We start from the raw sequence: 20,316 nt of genomic DNA, 5'->3' as shown, positions 1-20,316 counted from the left end.
TAATAAGAAGTTGGATCCAAAATAACAAATGTGCCTCTGGAAGAGTACCTGTTCACACTAGGAGCTAAAAATGCAGCAGCCACAAATCATCTCTCCAAACTGTCCTACATGTATCTATCAATCTGCATCTCCCCGTCAGATTACATCATACCTCAGGTTAACGTAAAACCTCACCGGTGCTCACATGAAAAACATGCTAAATGACTGAGTGGCTGATGGATGGACCGTCCCTCGATTCATGGGGTGCTCAAGAAAACCTAGAAGACACCTAAAAAATAAAATAAAAAAAACAGACCCAATAAATAACCTGGATGCTGTATCTGCAGTCCCAAACCAATAGGGTTTTTAATCAAAGCCACAATGTTTGACCACTATGACACAGTCTTTGCTTGTTATCACCTTTTATTAAGGAGTCCATCACCTCCATTAAAAAAAAAAAAAAAACAGAGGCTGAATGTATATGACAATGATTGAGCCAGGTCGTGTTGCACCAGTTCTTGCATCTCAAAAACAGGGCACGAATTAAGAGTATTTTGAAGGACTATGCAAAAGCTTGTGCAGTATTTGGCAAAAACCCCGGTGATGCAGGTGCACTCAACACCATAGCATCATGGCTTTAATAGCCCTTCGCTTTGCTCTCGTCTCCTGTTCCATGATGGTACGATCTATAAAATAAAAAAAACGACAAATGCTTGGCTTAAAAGATCTAAAATATTATGTGTCCATGTATTAAGCTCATGTTACTACATTACCTCGCAGTATTTGATGAGTTGTGTCCACTGCAATATGAAAGCAAATGAGCAGAGCCCTTGCACCTCATTTGTTTACAACCCCAGAGAAGATCGTATAGAACGCAGGGACAGAAATGGTACTGGGTATGCAAGGCCAGGCAGTACACTACAGTAATGAGATCCAGAATCTATACAAGTACAAAGCAATCTTGTTCCTACCAAGGGCACTGCTGGTTGTGCCAACAGTAGGCGAGTATGAACAAATGCAAACCCAGGAGATGTCCAAAGCCAGCACTTGGGATGCCAACAGTACTTATTAAGAGTTCAGCAAGCCACTGTGCACTAAGAGGAACATGGCCGACAAGGCTCGTGTTTTAGTATCTCTAGGCATTGCTCACTACACTCCCATATACAAAGAGAAGGTAACCTCAGCTGCGAAGAGTGAAGTAGACTTCGGAAGCACTGACCCCTGTTCTTATGTCATTACTTCCGTGTTGACCAAAATCGTTCACTTGAGCACATGGAAAGATCCCACCAAACCCCCCTGCCTTGCAAATAGAGTCTGCAGGTGTTTTTGACAGTTTGAATACACCCACCAGCCCACTGCATGGAGACAGCAAGATCTGACCAGGCACAGACTACTTCCTATCAAGAAAACAGTAATCCCGGGAGGTTTAATGTAGATTAAAGAATTATCACCGTACTAAAACCCAAGTTGGTGTGGTTATTAAATCAGTGCTTGGAAGCCCCAGGTAAAGCAAACAAAAGAGAATGTCCACCTTGGCAAGATACGCAGGGGAAGAGTCCAATCAACAGCAATTACAAATGACACGGAGGGATCTAAAGGGTATAGAAGCAAATCCTCCTATCTATTGGGTTGGTTGAGCACTAGAATAGCACGCTCTACCCAATTTAAAGTCAGGCCACGCACTTCCTTAATAATAAGTCTAAACCAGTGAAATCAGCAGCGACTATAAGTACGGGTGCTGTCATTTAACTATAGGCGTTAGAACCCATGTCAAGGTTTAAAAAAAATATAGTGGGGAGTTACCGGAAATGATGATCTGATGTTACCCAAATGTGAGTGTGTTCAATTTTCAATACTACAAAACAACAGTTAACATGTTTCACGCCCTGGTTAGTCCAAAAAGGATTAGGTGGTGCTTCAGCAGGACCAAAATAAAGAAAAAACCTAGACCTCACTAGAAAAAGAGTAAGAATGCTCCCATAGCAACTTATGCATACAACCCAATGCAACTTACATTAGTGTATCTATCCCCTAGTCAGGTGACCCTCCTAGAGTCAGGAAAGGGCCCTTTGGGATACCACGGACAATACAGCTCCGGCAAATTTGCTATTCTGGACGCTGTGGTCCTATGACCTACCAGTCATCCACGAACCCGGAAATTAGCCCACATATCAGGCAAGTCCTATAGCCTTACCTTATTTTTGGCACTCCCAACCTAGTAAAGTTGAAGTTTTCTACTACGATCAGTTGGACATTTTCTCATAAAAAATGGCATTCTTGTTTCTATTAAAAAAAAGGATACCCTCGTTTAGAAAACAAATCTCACATATCATCATAAAATCTGGTAGTACCAAGACCTTCAAAACATATACTTTTATGGCCACCGTACTTAGGAACAGAAACTAAGAATTCTCCATTAATAAGGCTCTAAACAAGCCTCTTTAGTCTCCCAACACTGATAATATAATAAGGTGCAGACATCTCAGCATCCAGCCCAAACTTGAAGGCTAGGAGATGTTTTTATTTTATTTTTAACCAGCCAAACAAAAAAAACACTAGTGTGGGTCAATGATAATGGCTTGCTGCGTTTAGCCAATCATTAACTAGGATTACCAAAATATAGACTACCACACAGTCCTGGTCATATGTTTTAACAAACGTTTCCTTCTGTTGCAAAGAGAACAGCAAGAAAAAAAGCAGCTATTCAAGTAATGTCTTATTTCTATAGCACTTCCCCCACTCTTACCAAGGGTCCAAAGAGCTTTTCAGCAGGTCACAGGAGTTGTTGTTTCTTAAACAGTGCATGGATGGTAGGATATTGGTTAAAGCAAGATCTATTTGTGTTGAATTCTGGTGTTGTTTTGAGGCCTGGAGAGTGAGCTTCAAACATGGGGTGTGTGGTCATTTGAGCATCGTACGCAAGAGAGGCTAAGCAAACAGAATTTGATAATAGTTTCATAAGCTGCATATAAAAACAATCAAGGTTGTGGTCTTAGAGGGCACTCGGGTGCTGCCTTTTTGTAAAGGCCAGCTTCATTACTTTTCTGAATCCTTGGTAGTTGTTGACTGTGTTCATGCACTTTCACGGCATGCGCCACAGCTTATATGTCTATACTGAAAACAAGCTTCGTCCCTGACAGGCTTTTTGAAAAAATAAAATAGTAGGACCATTCACGATCCAAGGTTTCTACTTTTGCTGTTCAATTAGAGTTCGAATTACTGGAAGGTTGGTCCTACTCCTTGGATCACAATGTGTGTAATGAAAAGGGATTTCGAGAATATCCTTCTTGCAACTGTTAACCACTGTAATGTTCTGAACACCGGGGTAATGTGATACCATTTATTTAACTTTGATCTATCAGCCACGTTCTGAACTCTTTGCAAGCTGACAATCAGTTTTCTATAGATTCCAATTTAGAAACCATTTGTATAAGAAAGAGCTGACATTAAGACTTGCCGTAATCCTGTGTAAGAGCCCTGTGGAAGATAAGGTACAAGTAGTATTTTCATTGTGTGGAAAGTGTGCAGTGAATGTATTGACTTGGGATTGAAGTGAGATGTTGGAAACCAAGATCATGACAAGGATGTTCATTTCAGTTGATGTGGTCTGCAGTCAATTCTATTCCAGTACAGCCTTCCTGTCTATTCCAAACCCAACAGGATTATATTTACTAATATGTGCCTTCAGCATGCACTATTGGGTGGTATGGGCATCAGCCAACCCAAGCTACTGTGTTAGACTCAATTTTAAAACTGCCACATCATAGCTGCTTGACAGTTCCAAATATACTACTTCCAACTGGAAATGGAAATGTTACAGGTAGCGGTCAGTTAAATGTCTATCTTTAGCAACTTCTGGGAATAGGTCCTTTATTGGTGGTTTTGATCACTACATAGCCAGCCTCGATCCAGGAGAGCTGGGATTTTATCACCTTAATTTCACTCCATTTCTGCATCTTCTGGCAGGAAATGGAGTGGTTCGAAAGCAAGAATAGAAGCAAGTCCTTCAAAAAAATAAAAACACTGAAAATTATATTTAAAGCCTAGTAAGCACAACTACCTTTTCCTAGTGGTAAAAGGAAGATGGATTACTCATAGCTGCTTTTCTGAACTACCCATTTTTGTGAATTTAACCTTGAGCTCACACACACACACATATACGTATGTACACTTACACAGTGAGACAGATGTGCTTGACAGTACATGGGTCTCTTATTTAAAGTTCCTCGATGCTACAACCAACAGTGAGCACAGCACTTGATGTGTTACAGTACAGGGGGTGTATTTGTTCAGTCGCCATTCACAGGTGCCATGTAGTTGAATGTCTTTAGTTTCCTCTCAGTCCAGTTACCTTCTAGTAGGAATGACATATCAGTAAGCTGGGCAGTGGCAGGAACTTCCAGCTACCTTTTGAGAACTGGCTAGTACTAGACATCCAATGAGGCAGTGGTAACGGAGTGTAAACAGACACTGGTCAAACACAGAAAAGGTGATGGGCGGAATGCTTGCAGTTTAACCACCTACCTTTGCTCTGGGTAGCATTCTAACACACTATTCTTTTGCTCACCGTGCCACCTCAGACTGGACCCAGCCATACAAACGATGGGTTAGAATTCTACCCCAAGCAACTGCAACCAGTTAAACAAATTGCAAGCATTTTTCCCATCACATTTTGTGTGTGTGATGCAACACCCTAAGTGACCACGGGTATGACTATTCGAGGGTCCCTTGCTCACTGCGCCATCTCAACCAAGCTGCACCAACTGAAGAGAACCAATCAGGGCATACCAGTCTTGTTTTGCGTGTCTTCCAGTTAAGAGAGCCCCTAGCTTGGGAGTTTGGGCTAGACTCCCTACTGGAACAGAACCAAGGCTCATTTGTATATGGCTTTGGTCTAATCTGACGTGGCATGGTGGTCCGAAATGCTACCCCAAGCAATTGCTGGTAGTTGGATAAATTGCAAGCATTCATCTCATCACCTTGTGCCTCTGATGAAACGCCGTAAGCAGCCATGGGTATGACTAAACTGGAGTCTCGTGCTCACTATATCAGTGCAACCAAGCTACAGCCCACTAAAGAAGCATAATTGGGCCAACAACGGCGGTAACGCTACCCCATGCGAATACCAGAGGTTAGAAAAATTGCAAGCATTCCCTGGTCACCTATTGTGCGTTATACGGTAGTTTTTGGTTCATCAATTCTGCCTTCTAGGCAGAATCTCGAGCAGCTGTATGAAGACCACAGTACTAGTAAACGGCATAAACTCTTAATCAGAGTATCATTCTTATTCTGAACAAGGACTGCTCTTCCCTTCCTATTCAAGCTGGTACAGACAATCCCCACCCTTATCCCGGCTTTTCTCATACACGGCTAATGCCAAGTTAAAGCCCCTAATCAGACTCTAAAACATGCATGGGTTTTCTTCTCATTTTGTGCTGCCATGTGGCATTTAATAATCAATTTAACTGCTACCTACTGTCCAGTGTCCAGCAAAGCTCAATCATTGCAACACTAAGTCTGGCCTAGAGACATCTTTAGCTAGACTGCTAGCTTCATGTACTAAGAAAAATAAAACTATATACACATATAATTGCCGGGGCCTTCAGTCAGCACTCTTCTTCCACTGCTGTGATCAACTGTTTGAATTTTGATTACTCTAAAAGCATATAGTGCGGGGGAATGGGTCTGCCCACTTGTGTCATCGCCTCTTTCAACGAGTGAAGAACATGCCCTGATCATGTGCGCACATTCGCGTAACAAGAAGCGCACTACACTGCCAGGGCTGGTAGGGCAATATTTAGCTTGCCAATGCTTGGCGCTTCTATTCTTTGGCCTTCTTTTTAGACACTCTTATTTTTAAACCATGTCAGCATGTTGCAGTAGCAATACGTTTTTTCTGTGACGTGCATTTCAACTAAAAAGGAATCCTATAACTGTTTTTAGGTACATCTGCACTAGTTCAGTTTTATTAAAAATTAAATGTGGTGTTAAGAAATAGGAAAAAAAAAATATATATATATATATATATATATATATATATATATATAGATATATACACATACACACACACACACACACACACGCCACTTCAGACCCAATGGCTTTGCCACACCTGGTTTATTCTCCTGTTGCCACTAACCACTCAAACTTAAGATACACCCAACTGCAGCATAGTGCCGAAACTGACTGTCCCGTGACACAGGCCCACTAGAAACCTCAAACAGCATTTTCAGTGTTTGCTGGTTAAGAAAAGTAAAAGAAATTTCTGCAGTCCAAACCACCCCATACCCAGAATTAAATAACCTATTGCCTTATGCTGACACCATCCATTACTACTGTGTTGTGAGGTACATAGAGGGTCTGTGAAGGTTAATATTTTGTAAATCCAGATAAGCTCAATGAAAAACAAAACACTGTAGGGTTAGTTATGTTCTTAATATGTTCCTATTTGATATTGCGGAATATTGTTATGTGGCCAGGGGGAGCATCTGAATGTTATCTGCTGACATACCCAGACTAAGATACAATTTTCCAATTTCTACAGATTACAATTACAACATCTTCCAATCAGCTCTGCCAATAGTGCAGTGCCCGTTCAGTTAAGTCTAACAGTATTCATCAGGAAAATCAGATCCTTTAACTGTTTCATTTAATAAAACTACAGACAATCTTCTCTGTTTCAAAGCAAGTTCTGTAGAAGCAAGTGGTCAGTTAGTGGGGATGTTAAAAAACAAAAACAAAAAAAAACAAAAAAACTGGAAAGAACAGAGGTAGTGGTCAAAGCATCAAAGTTCTCACTGACCATGAATTTATAGTTCTAGCTGCACTCTGCATTAGTTTATACCATATCTGTTGCGACAACAATTATTTAGTCGGTCTAAAGGTCTGATATTTCTATGGTCATTAGTTGTAGTGCTTATACTGCCTGGATTCAGGGCAAATCGACAGGAAAAAGTGGTTGATGGGCTAAAGAGGAATTTTACAGGAAAATTGAAATACTGTAATATGCTTAGGGGAAGGTATTGGTCAGAGCCATATGAGCTAGGTAACCTACGGTCCACAAATCAAAGCACAGAGAAGGCTTCATCCTGTATTAGAGTCTGAAATTCTGACCTTCAGATAGCGGTAGAGACATTCAAAGGGAGTAGGCTTGCACCAATAGTTAGTCCACCCTCCCAAATGCTAATTTCACAGTTTATGCGCTACAAATTAATATTGCTTGGATAGGTGTTTTGAGTTCAAAATGCTTAAGTGTGAGACGTTATCCATTTTTTGTACGTCTAAACCTATGTTTTAAGAATAGAAAGGAGCAGCTTTGGTTGAATGTATATTGACAGGACGTTCAACCATTCTTTCCACAGGCATTCCCTTTTAGGCCGAAGCCTAAGACATACTGGGGACATGCTTAAAGCCTATGTGAGAACGCATTCCGCCCACTGCTTACTATTGACTTTGTTTTGTCACTCACATTTGTTTGCCTTCTATTTGCTGGCTCTGCTTTACCACGTACAGCCTGGGGCTGTCCCTTCCATTGACCACAGCCTACTTACAATCTCTGTGACTGACTCCCCCAATGCTTCCACCAGTGTCCGCTTTCTGACATTTTTTTCCCTTTTTTGTGATGCACTCCATGAGAATACAGTCATCGAATTACAAGCTACATGTTATTTCTTCAGTCTAACAAAAATAAACTATTGGAGCACCATCACCAACAATGGAAAAACAAACAGGACAACGTAACCATCTCAAAATGAGATAGTCATTATATACAGCCCATCCAAGCAATGGCAAACCATGAAAATGCATGAAAGCCAAAGGGTCAGACAGACACAAAGGCCACTCTCTCATTATATTACTTCTCATGTATGCTCTTGCAAAGCACTGCTAACCAGAGGTCATGACACCTAAAGCGGTCTACAGCTCGACCCAAAAGGAGGAAGAAGTGGTAAAAGCATGCAGCATGAGCATATGGCTTGCATCCAGGTTTTTGAAGCAGTAACAGGAAGACAATGTCCCGTTTGTTTCCATCTCAGTGACGTGCAGCACAAGTTTGGGATTCTATTAGTGAAAGTGAAACAATTTAACCACGTGGATACAAAAAAAGCACAACATTTCAACTTGTTGCATTCCGTGCAGAGAATTTTTTTTTAATTTTTATTGTTTTTTTTATTGTGTTTTTTTCCCCCTCAAACAAAAAGAGGCAGAAATTGTAAATATTAAAAAAGGGGGTCGACAATGGGAAACAAATCTCGGAGCTGAACTCACGACATTCCATGCAGGATTCTGCAAATACCTTTAATAAAACGTGATGTCTGCTCCTAAAAATTTATACAGAACCAGACTAGCAACCATCCCATTGAAAAGGCTTGCAGAGAGATTTTCCCTTCCTAAGGTTTAGCTGGGCACCACGTGTCCAAGGTCATTCGGGCGTCCCTTCGCTCTGCCTGGCGCATGATGCAGGGTACAGGAACACACCTACGGTACATTAAGCAGAAGAATGGCCTTCCGTCAAAACAGAAGCATGCCAACTTCCTCACCCTTATTTTCAATGTGTGCATTCTGCACGAGTTTTCTACACTTTTCTTTAGAGAGCCGCACTTATTTACAGGGACCACCACCTGCCGGACAGCAACATACTCTCTCGATCGTCGCCACCAAACTAAAGGTACAATCCTAGAAATCCCTGCCAGTGTCCATTCAGCTTTGTACCCATTTCCTAGGCGAGGCAAAAGACATGCACGTTTCGCCTTCTACACCTCTTCAACGGGATTTCCAGTCTGTTTTCACTATTAACTTGCAAAAACCTTCTCAACCAATGAGGTGCATTAATAAATACAAAACTTCAAACCAACTTGCCTTTTGGACTCTGGTACAGCGCAACTTACAAACACAGATATGGGGATATTTCAAAATGACAGCTTGCCTGGATCATAGTGGAAGGAGTTGCCAATACGGCTGACTGAGGTGCCTCGCCCACTTTATGCCTCATAAGCATAGTCAAGTGCTGGAGTGATCTATTTTACTCACATAACAGAAAACAGGTCGTTTTTGGCAAATGAGACAAGGCGTGGAGTCAAGTGGCAACATTAAATTGACACAATACCATCAGCCCAGGCTAGAGGGGACTCCAAAAGAGGCTTGAGAAGTCAGACGCGCAGCTGAGATTGTGGTCAGTGGTCTTGTATTCTGCAAGAATACTCAACATACGGATTGATCACCATCGGTGCAGCTTACCGCAACAAACATTTCTACCACAGTAGACTTTAATCTACATTAAAATTTACAAATGTAGTTAATTAAAATCTAACAGGATATTTTTTAAGTGGGGATCCCATTCTTGGTGTGTATTTTCATAATCAATTTCTATATCCTTTGAAAGCTTAAAAAGGTCATCTCAGTTGTTGAGTAAGTATATACCCTGAATGTGTAAATGTATAAAGCTACTGTGTTTTTACACAGAGAATAGCCAAAGCAAGGTTGTTCTATAACGCTACTGGACTAGAACACACATCCAACAGGTATCCACTGTGATGTGAGCCACATATTCAATTCAGATCAGCTTAAAGTCCATAGGCACACGATTCTCTTGCACCTTTTACTACGTAAATGTGTTAACAGTCCTGAATAGCTGTGTTGTGTCCACATAAACAGGTGAAGGTCAAACAGGCGCACTGACTCCACTAGCTGAAATTAAACCATTGGGTCCACAGTACACGAAGTTCCAATCAGCTGCTAGCCATGAACCGGATCATGCACTACGTACCTTACAGAACTAGGCCCTACGTGAAGGTCAATGCACTATCTCTCTATTGAGTGGCTGAGTAGAGATGGGAAATGTCTGAGAGCACTTCGCAGTGGAGCCATCCACAGAAAGGCAACCTTTCCCAAAATGGCCACAATTTGAAGCCCTCTATCCGGACTTCAGGGACACAAGAATCAACATCTATTCCTTAGACAATTTATCTTCACTCTTTCTGTAGACATCAATGACATTAAACAGGTTCATAAGAGAACATTTGGACTGTCCCCAAAATGTGCAACAAAATTACTTTTGGAAGGCACCCATTTCAAACACCACTACAGAAACAGGAAACCAATGACTGTACACAACGTTCACCAAAAAACAATTGCAGAAAAACATATTAAAGCAAGTCAGAAAAGGGAAAACAAAAACACAAAGTATTATTAACAAACACCTGCAACACTACAAAAAAACAACATTAGCAATGCCCAGAGATAAGCACCCTAAAATATGGACTTATACATTTTCCATGGATTACAACTGCATTTATGAGAAAATATTTTTCCAAAACGCTCTCTCAATTACCTTTTTCCACCAAGGCAAAAGTAGACAAGATGCCGCACATGACTATGTTTTTGAAGCTAAGAACTGCCAACATTATGTCAACAGAGCCACCCAAATAAATTAAAAGGAACAATAAAACAGAGGAAACATAAAAATAATAACAAATGCGTGCCTAAACAAAGCTAACGTGTTCTTTCTGGATGGGAAGCACGGCTGTGGCCCACAACTCAGGTTCCTGAGGCATTTCAAAGCTGGGTGTGACTTGAACTTAAACGAGTCAAAAAAAAATAATGATATATATTTTCCACCGGGTTGTGTGGTTGGCCTTGGTCTGATATATGCCAGCTCTCCCAACCACAGTAACAACACCTTTTGTTCTACTTTATCAGCGAGATAGCTAGGCAGGTTACCATAACCTAGAGATAACGAAATGCAACCTGGAGTTGACAGCTTCAAACCCAGGCAGTACCGACTTGCCCACTGATCTTTCCCTGGTTTATCGGATATGTGCTACCAGGTGGTGGTTTAATAGCAACATCAGCGACGATCATAAAGGAACCTTTAGACAACCTCACAACTAGAGGTGGGCGAGCGAACATGTTAATAGAGAGAGCTGAGGCAGACCCGAGCATCGGCTACGCTCCAACACTCATGCACGAGCCCAGCCTGGACTATATGTGGCCTGTAAATCACGACCCAGGACACCATGTTATGATTGGAAATGTTTCATACAAATGATAGTTTTTAAAAACGAACGTTCCCTTACCCCTCCATCATGACAATTCCATGAGCGAACTAAGAGGCACGTCAGTGGTCATATACACCTCAATATGGCACAGATTAGTGGATTAGGTGGAACAACATTGTAATCTAATGAATAAAACACAATGTTTTTCAGGGGCTTGATCCCCTCTAGATATTACCATATGAAGTCCCTCTCTTGTTGTTTAAGTTAAGTCACAAGCATTCGAAAAGCGATGTATTCCAATAATCTCCATGCCCCGGTCTTGAAGATTCCATCGCAAAGTAGAATGTTTTCTGATTTTTCAAGATGCGAATCAGGGTTGTAGGTATTGTTACTAATAGCTTATTTGGCTTCCAACATCACAAATCTCGAAAAATGAATGCACAACACTTTTGGACACATGCTAGGGCTTTTTGCGGAGTACTCTATTGAAATCATGAAAAAAAATCAAGACCCCACAACCCCAGACCAATTTCCATGTTTACTCCAGAAATAAAGATTTTTGTCCTTTCCCTCAGATAAATGCTTTTCTCAACATCATTTTACTAACATAATCAGCTAGGATGTACCGGAAAGTAAGACTGTCGAAATACACAGCACTGCATATGTGTTCTAATAAAAACATAGGTTAGAGACTTCTTTCCCTCAAATCCACCATCTTCTTACATTGCCAAGGGGGAGTCAAGGAATCTAAGCCGCACACAAAGCCCCCACCCAGTTGTCACACCCCTCAAGATCAACGATTTCATACGTATGCCATAATCCACTATCAAGCCCTTGCTTGAGACCCCTAATCTCACAATACAATCCCCTAATACATCTCTCTTCTGATAAATAGTTGGGTACAAGAGCTTTCAAGGTGGGTATGGTGAGGTGTCTGTCTGATCTCACACACAGACCCCACCATCTCCCTCTCTCCGTTTTTAAAGTATTCAAAAATGTTGGTTATTTTACCAAATATTGTGTTTTCTCTCACTTAGTATCCCTACCAATCCATGTTGCTCTCCCTTTCCACTGCCCGCCTAAGCCCCCCACCACCCGATGCTTCCTGTGTAATGTTATTTTAACATTATGTGCCAAAGTGATTGTTGGAAAATCCGATACTCAATCTTACAGACCAAACTATTCCCCTGCCCATAGTTCATTCATGATCAAGCACAATCCACTTAATGAGGGATCAATCTTCAGTCTCAAAGCAGAGGCAGCGCCTTACCCTTATGGAATTGTCATTTCTATTTAATCCTCATAATCTGCTATGTTTGTAAAAAGGAATATGCATAGATCTGTGTCAGTCTGTGACAAAAAAAGACTGATCCTGCAATGCTGAGTAGGACACTGCAGTAGACCAAGATCAGATATTACAACATACAGGAGACCAGCCAAAGTTGGAAACAGTTAAGGGGAGAGTCAGGTAAATTGAAATTGGCACTGCCAGCTGGAGTCTGTCTGAAACATTCAAACTTTGGCCCCAAAGCTTTGCTACTCTAACAATAATCAATAACAGGTTGACACCTCCCAGGTTCACAGTGTGCTGCTTTAGAAGGCACACAAACTGAACATAATGCAGAAGCATGCACGGAGAAAAGAAAAAAAAAAAAAAAAAAAAAAAAAAAAAAAACACAATCTAGCCCCGTTTGAACTCCTGCCATGTAATATTCAGAGACAGGTCGGCCGCAAACTATTATATTCTGCAGAAGCGTTTTTTAACAGAAATGTTAAAATAAAAGTTATCTACTTATTATACCGGGGGAAGAGGAAACCCCCTTCCGAGCGCTAAAAATGTTTTAAAAGGAAACCACAGCGCACACAAAAGCGATTACCAGGGGATCCTGTAACGTGATCAAGTGGAGAAGAACATGTTAAACCAGAGAACAGCTTCCTTCCCCATTTCCTTTTTCAGGGTGCACGTTTTAATTGCATTTTGCTGCTTCAAATAAGCTGTGTTATCACCATATTGCTAAATAGCCAGTGCAAAATTGTAACTTACGAGGGGGCTACTGATGATTTAAGGATGGAGATATATATATATATATATATACACACATACACACACACACACACACACACACATTTATAATTATTTTTTTAAACGTGCTTTAACCCTTTCCTTGGCCCAATCGGAGAGAGTCTACTCACGCAGCCATCTTTGATTACCCAGTTAACCCCTCCTCTTAGGGCGTCAATCCCAGGCATCTAGCATATCGGTTAAGGTGGTCTCCCATATTTGAAATCGGAAAGGGTAAAATTCAGAACCTTTGCTCCAGTCTCGCAAGGCCCCCTTCCTTTGATGTCCTTCTTTTGTCAGTATCATGTTCTTTAATATAACTAGGCCCTCCCACGGTCAACAATTCAACCTCACAACCAGTAGCACCCATCCTGAATGGTAAACCCACGGGGAATAAATAGTCCAAGCTTGGATGTGCCATTGCCTTTCCTATGGGTTACTACCTCGCCGCTCCTGGCAGGACTCAAGAACACAGTGACTGGTTGCACAAAGCCATTTTATATGGACTGTTTCTGTGCAATTACTGGGTGCGCCCCACAGAGCATTTATTGACTGGGTGTAGATCGTAAAATACACTAGCCCCTCTGTAGGGGTTGCACATCTTGGGTGTAACCGTGAACGTAATAAAGATGGCTGCATATTACCCATTCCTAGGCCCTCTGTAAGACCTAGGGAGACAGATCCCCTAGAGCACATACTGTGATGGGTTGCATTAATGCCCATTCGTTGTTTCCTTGCTGCTACTGGGTGGACCTTCTCAGAGTACGTGCCAAGGCTGCCTGTATAACACCCATTCTTAAAGCTCGTCAGTGAACGAGCTTATTCAAAGGCTGGGTGCTTGTGGCCATTCCCTTGGGATGCTCCACAGCCGTTCATGGATGGACCTCCAGAAGCCATGCTACAATCAAACGATGCATGCACCACCAAAGGAAGAAACTTTCACTTTTGGACTCTCCCCTCGTGTCATTCTCAAACGTGGCTTACAATGCATGAGATCAATTAACATCATCAACAGGATTCTTTCACGACTGCCTCATCTCTATTTGCGTCTGCACAGCCTCACATCTGCAGCATTACGGTTTGAGTGTTGTTACCCGGTTGTGACTGCACTCACGCTCTTACATGGAAACATCATATCCCCGATTCATTTTCGCTTCAACTTGGCGGCTGTGCGTCAAGAGCAGGAGTCTGATCTTCACACGATACCCAAACTGTACCCATAAAGGGAACATAGCGATTATTTGTTCTTCCTTCAAAAGCACTGACGAAAGCATGCAACCAACCAAAAGAGCAGCTTGGCGCTTTATCAAGGGCATAAAGCGCTGTATAAATGCAAGTAAAAATAATACTTACAGAGCGTATAGGATCTTGGTGTTTTTTCACGTTTGAGATACGTTTTAAAAGTCACAATAGTGATATGTGTTAGCAGGGGATGAAGCAACGCGGTTGACCACATGGAAAAAATGGGATTGCAGCGCCTCTCAATGAGCTATAGTACATTTATGAGCTACAGGGTCACGATAGTCAACTCGGTCTGGTCGCTTCCAAACACTACCCTGCTGGTATTGTTTACCATAAGGAATGACAGAAGCAGCGATTGTTTTAGTTAGCATCGGCAGGCGCTCGCTGTTCGCTGAAAACAAACAAACGCCTAAATTAAGAGCACAGAGGCCGCCTTGGAGGAGAACGAATGGGCGTTTATGTACCCAACTCTGAAATACTCTGGGGGGTTTTATTTTGTTTAAGTCGTGAGAATGTATCCTTTTTAGGCAAAATAAACGTGCCGGCTGAAGCCTTGCTTTATTTAAGTACGTTAGAGGAGCTCTGCATGCCCGGCGCCGGGACAGGCCGGGGACTCCGCCGTTCCAGCACATGCAGAGAGCAGCAGCCATGCAGCTCCCAGAGCTGTGCAGCGCTGTCGCAGCAGCTGCTGGGTACTGACAACAATGAAGGGCCCTGGAAACTTCGAGATAGGCTTAACAGGCAGGGGGCAGGCCAAGGTCAGCAATGACAGAGGGAACCGCAGGGTGCACCGACGGGGTCTAGAGGGCGGACACACCCACCACTGTGCACTGAGACTGTTTTGGAGGCCTCCGCAAGCAACAGGCCCCGACCGCCCCCTTTACGGCAACCGAACCATCTCTGCCATTTGCACCCCCCATCTCGCAGAATGGGGTACAGGCTGCGTTGGCTTACCTGGCGCGTGCGGCGTCCGGAGCTCGCGCCTCTTCACCCGGCAGCGGCGGCACGCGCTGGCTGGGGGTTCCTCTCGGCTGCAGCCACTGTTGTGTCCTCGCGCCCTACCCTCGCCCCGTGTCCCGGTGTGCACGCGGCCCTCGCTTCTTTCTGTGTTTACCTGTCCCTCAAGCGACCGCGCGGCCTGAGCGCACGCGGGACACACGCGGCCCCGCCCATTGGCTGAAGAGGGCTCGGTCTGCTGCGGATGTAGCACGTGGATTGGTCAAACTGGCTCGCACTTAGAGCCAGGGGACCAATCCCAGGATTGCTAAAATGTGTGCTGAAATAGAAGGCGGGATAAAGACCAGACAAGACTGCACAAACAACACATTACCCAGCGGCCAATCGCAAGTGATCTTCTGCAGGAACTCCCTGTGCAGAGCCCTCGACAACAGCAGGCGCGCGGACCGCCCTCGACGCCTTGACGTGTCCTGTTTATGCTTGGAGACGTTCCCGGAGCTTCGGAGAGCAAAGTTCCAGTAAACGATGTGCCCTCAATTCCAAGTTCCTGCGACATTAGTAGTTTAAAAAAAATAACAGGTTCCTTTGTGGAACGACTGGATGCTTCCAAAATATCCGCCTATGGCCGGCTTAAAGTATAGAGAAGAACACAATGAAGCCTAGCCCAGCACGTATTACTTAACTTTAACATCAAGGTAGCAGATTTTTGGAGCCCTCAAGTTTTGGAAATTCTCTGAAGTGAGAATTAGCTTAATTGATGAAATCAAGGAAGTGAGTTGCACCACCGTTGATGTCAGAAACAACACTGTTTTCAGGGATGTCACAATCTAAAATAAATAGAATAACTTCTAAGCATCACTAAAGTAGGTAGAGTTGTGGATTACTAAAGTAGTAAGCTGTACTGTGTTCTGTTGAAAGAAACTCATTTTAACTGGAATCGCTCAATGAAGAATATAACGTTTCCTCCTAGCTTTAGTAATGGAAAGTTTCAATTCTAATAAGGAGGCAAGGATTATGCTCATATCTTTCTTTATTCACAGTAGTCAACAAAATAAAGTAAGTACATCCTTCCCATAACCCTCTGGGAAGGAATAACATGAATAACAAATCCCAAGACAGTTTTCTTAAACATAGACAGTCTTCTTTGTACCACCTCTTTCTTCATGCAAATAGTTCCTTCAAGCTTGAAAGCTTCATCCCTGTTTGGTTCCTTCATTCCCTGAAAGAATAAAACATATAGGCCCTCATTATGACATTGGCGGTAAATCCCACTTATCGCCATGCCGTTTGCCGCCAACATACCGCTGGCGCAGTGGATATCTGCTCACCATATTATGACACACACACCAATCCGTCACTAATCAGCCGCCGCCACAAGTCCGCCACACCAAAGGTCAGTGATAAACTGGTGGCATCAAAACCCACACTGTTACGCCAACAGAACAACGCCCACAACATTATGACCCACGAATCACCACAGCGGACATTCAACACTGGTAAATCATTGGAGGTACATAACGCCGCGTTCAACACCCACACATACAAAACAACACCACATTTGACAATTCAAACTACACACACCTGACACACATACACACACCACACCCATACCACTACAAAACACACACACACACATTGCCCACAGCCCTTTACAAATACAAACAATTGCCACGAGATAAACACCAGGTCCACAGACAAGAACCGGAGACACACCACCATCACCTATACACCACCCATGCACCTCACAACACACACCCCAACACATCACCCTACACACCCTCACCCACACTACTCACACAACACCTATGGCACCACAACAACACCCCAGATTCTCTGAGGAGTAGCTAAGGGTCACAGTGGAGGAAATCATCCCGGTAGAGCCACAGCTATTTGGAGCACAGGTGCAGCAGATATCCATTGCTAGGAAGATGGAGCTATGGCAGAGGATCGTGGACAGAGTCAACGCCGTGGGACAGCACCCCAGAACAAGGGATGACATCAGGAAGAGGTGGAACGACCTACGGGGAAAGGTACGTTCCATTGCAGCAAGACACGAACTAGCTGTACAGAGGACTGGCGGTGGACCCCCACCTCCTCCCCCACAACTAAAAACATGGAGGAGCAATTCTTGGCAATCATACATCCTGAGGGTCTGGCAGGAGTAGGAGGAGGACTGGACTCTGGTAAGACATCTCTATACTATTATCACCCCCCTACCTGCATGCCATCACATACCCCCACCCTCACTCCCATCACTCCACCACCTCCCACACACCCCACTGTCACAACCCACTCATCTCAATGCCAAGCCCTGCAGGCCATACCAATACATGGACACCACTCACAGACCTGCATGGACACCAATCACGAAAGCATGCTCCCTAGAGACAATCAGCTAGCCCACCACATACCAACTCACACAAGTTAAAGCTGCCAGGGCAAATACAACCATAGAGGGCAACACACCCATGCACAATATGTCACACACAGAAACAATAACGCTGCATTTACATCCCCACAGGTATCCCAGCCAATGTCACAGGAGAAGAGGTGCCAGCAATATCCAGTCCCCCACAGAAGAGGCCCACAGTGATGACAGCGACTCTGCTCGCCTGGATCTAGATGACCAACCTGGCCCATCAGGGACCTCCAGACAGTTGGTTACCCAGACACAGCCACACACCACCACAGAGCCTCCCCCCTCAGGAAACACCACCACAGCACACACCCAGCATACCCATACCTCTGTCGCCAGGACACGTCAATTAGCAGTGTGTCCACCTCTACAGGGACCCCAGGGTACACATCAAACCCATGACAATCAGGGACCTGGGGCAGTGGTAGTGGGCACACGTTTCAGGGGACAGAGGCACAGGACAACCGGGAAGCTGGGAGGACTGCTGTGCAACAGGGGGAGGACAGGCACAGGCAACTGACTCTCCAGGAGGCCCTCAATGAGATCCTGGAAGCATACCAACATTCCCAGGATACGCTGGGCCAGATCCTGGACAGCGTGCAGGAGAACAGGTGGCTGCAGGAGGTACAGTACCAGGGGATCAGGGAGGACTTGAAGGCCATGAACACCACCCTGGTCTCCATTGCAGGGGTGCTGGCTGACATGGCCAACATTATGAGGGAGGCAGTCTTACAACAGGGCCCCTGCCACTAGCCAGACTACTGAACAGCCCTCCAGCTCTGCTGCCGCTAGTGGACAGGAGGCCCTGCCACAGGACCAACAGGCCACCAGCACCCCTCCCCCTGCAGAAGGAGAACCACCCCGCAAACGTTCCCTGCGATCCAGGCAGAAGCCAGAGACTACTGCCAAGACCTCTGCCAGGAAATGAGACTTTCCTGATTGTCACCCTTGTGTCCCACTTTGTCACCCTGTCCACCTTGAACTGCCCTTGCTCCTCTTCCTATGCCATTTGGACAATGCACCTGTGCTACAAATAGACTGGAACAATACCCTGGACTTTCCTCCATCATCACCCCAGCCCATTGCACTTCCCCCTTTTCTTCTTAGCACTGCAATAAACACACTTTGAAAAAATACAAGTATGGAGTATGTCAAATGATTTAAGTATGTATTAGTTTAACAAGGATCAAACATTGTAAATCAACTGTACAGTAATGTGCACATAGGATGGACTTGTAGTTGGCTGCAGTGAACACACCAGGAGCGATAGTGGGGCACCAACATCTGCAAAAAGAGTCGCCAAAGGGTACAGTGAGTGGGCATAGAAGTGAGAAATCATAGCCTGCCACTGACAATGTGAAACAGAAAAATGACAATGAAATGTGAAGTTACACTGTCTTACCTATGTGTCATTGGAAGTAATGTCTAATCACTGCAGTTCTGTTGTCCTCATCCTCTGCCTCCTCATCTTCACTGTCCACAGGGTCCACTGCTGCCTCACGGCCATCTCCAGCCTCCTCCTTCTCCTCCTGCAGAAACGGAACATGGTATCTCAAGGCAAGGTTATGCAACATGCAGCATGCCACGACTATCTGGCAGACCTTCTTCGGTGAGTAGCACAGGGATCCACCTGTTTGATGGAGGTACCAAAACCTTGCCTTCAGGATGCCAAAGGTACGTTCAGTTATCCTTCTTGTAAACCTGTGTGCCTCATTGTAACGTTCCTCAGCCCTTGTCCTGGCATTCCTCAAAGGGGTCAGTAGCCATGATAGGTTGGGGTAACCAGAGTCACCTGCAAATATCGAGGGACAACATTTAGCCACACACTATCCCTTATGGCCCATACCATACAGCAACATCCACTGGGTGGGAACCAGGGCTCACCTATAAGCCACACCCTGTGCCTCTGTAGTTGGGCCATCACATTTGGGGTGCTGCTATTCCTCAGGATAAAGGCATCACGCACAGACCCAGGATACTTCGCATTGACGTGGGAGATTTACTTGTCCGCCAGGCATACCATCTAGACATGCATAGAGTGAAAACCTTTTTCGATTTCTAAAGACCTGTTCATTTTGCTGAGGGGGGGGAAATGCAATATGTGTTCCATCAATCGCCCCAATGATGTTGGGGATATGTCCCATTGCATAGAAGTAAGCCTTCACTGTGGCCAAATCCTCCACCTGGGGGAAGACAATGTAGCTCCACATGTGTTTAATCAGGGCAGACAACACTCTTGTCAGCACAATTGAGAACATTGGCTGTGACATTCCTGCTGCCAAGCCCACTGTCACTTGGAAAGAACCAGTTGGCAAGAAATGGAGCACAGATAGGACTTGCACAAGAGGGGGGATCCCAGTGGTGTGACGAATAGCAGATATCAAGTCAGGCTCCAGTTAGGCACACAGCTCCGTGATTGTGGCCCTGTCAAGTCTGTAGGTGAGGATAATGTGCCTGTCCTCCATTGTTTCCAAGTCTACCAGGGGTCTGTATACGGGGTTATGTCTCCATCTCCTATTCATCCGCAGCGGTTGCAATATATGGGGCAAAAGATAGAGGAGCCGGTCATATATTGTACATTGTAGCCACTACAGTACAATGCATGATGTTAATTTGAAATGTATAAGTGGCATTTGTCCTGTATGTACAATTGTGATCTGTGACGC

General features: G+C 44.2%; 1 protein-coding gene across 1 annotated transcript in view; it reads right to left on the bottom strand.

The window, feature by feature from the left end:
* LOC138297005 (atypical kinase COQ8A, mitochondrial-like) overlaps positions 1-15,470 on the bottom strand; it is a 229,689-nt gene extending 214,219 nt beyond the window's left edge. The window contains exon 1 of the mRNA XM_069236522.1: positions 15,232-15,470. The gene's annotated coding sequence lies outside the window, so the exon portion shown is untranslated. The remainder of the gene's footprint in view (positions 1-15,231) is intronic.
* Between the last annotated feature and the right edge of the window lie 4,846 nt (positions 15,471-20,316).

This window comes from Pleurodeles waltl, chromosome 5 (assembly GCF_031143425.1).
Source record: "Pleurodeles waltl isolate 20211129_DDA chromosome 5, aPleWal1.hap1.20221129, whole genome shotgun sequence".
NCBI lineage: Eukaryota > Metazoa > Chordata > Amphibia > Caudata > Salamandridae > Pleurodeles > Pleurodeles waltl.
This window is presented reverse-complemented; position numbering and strand designations above follow the sequence as displayed.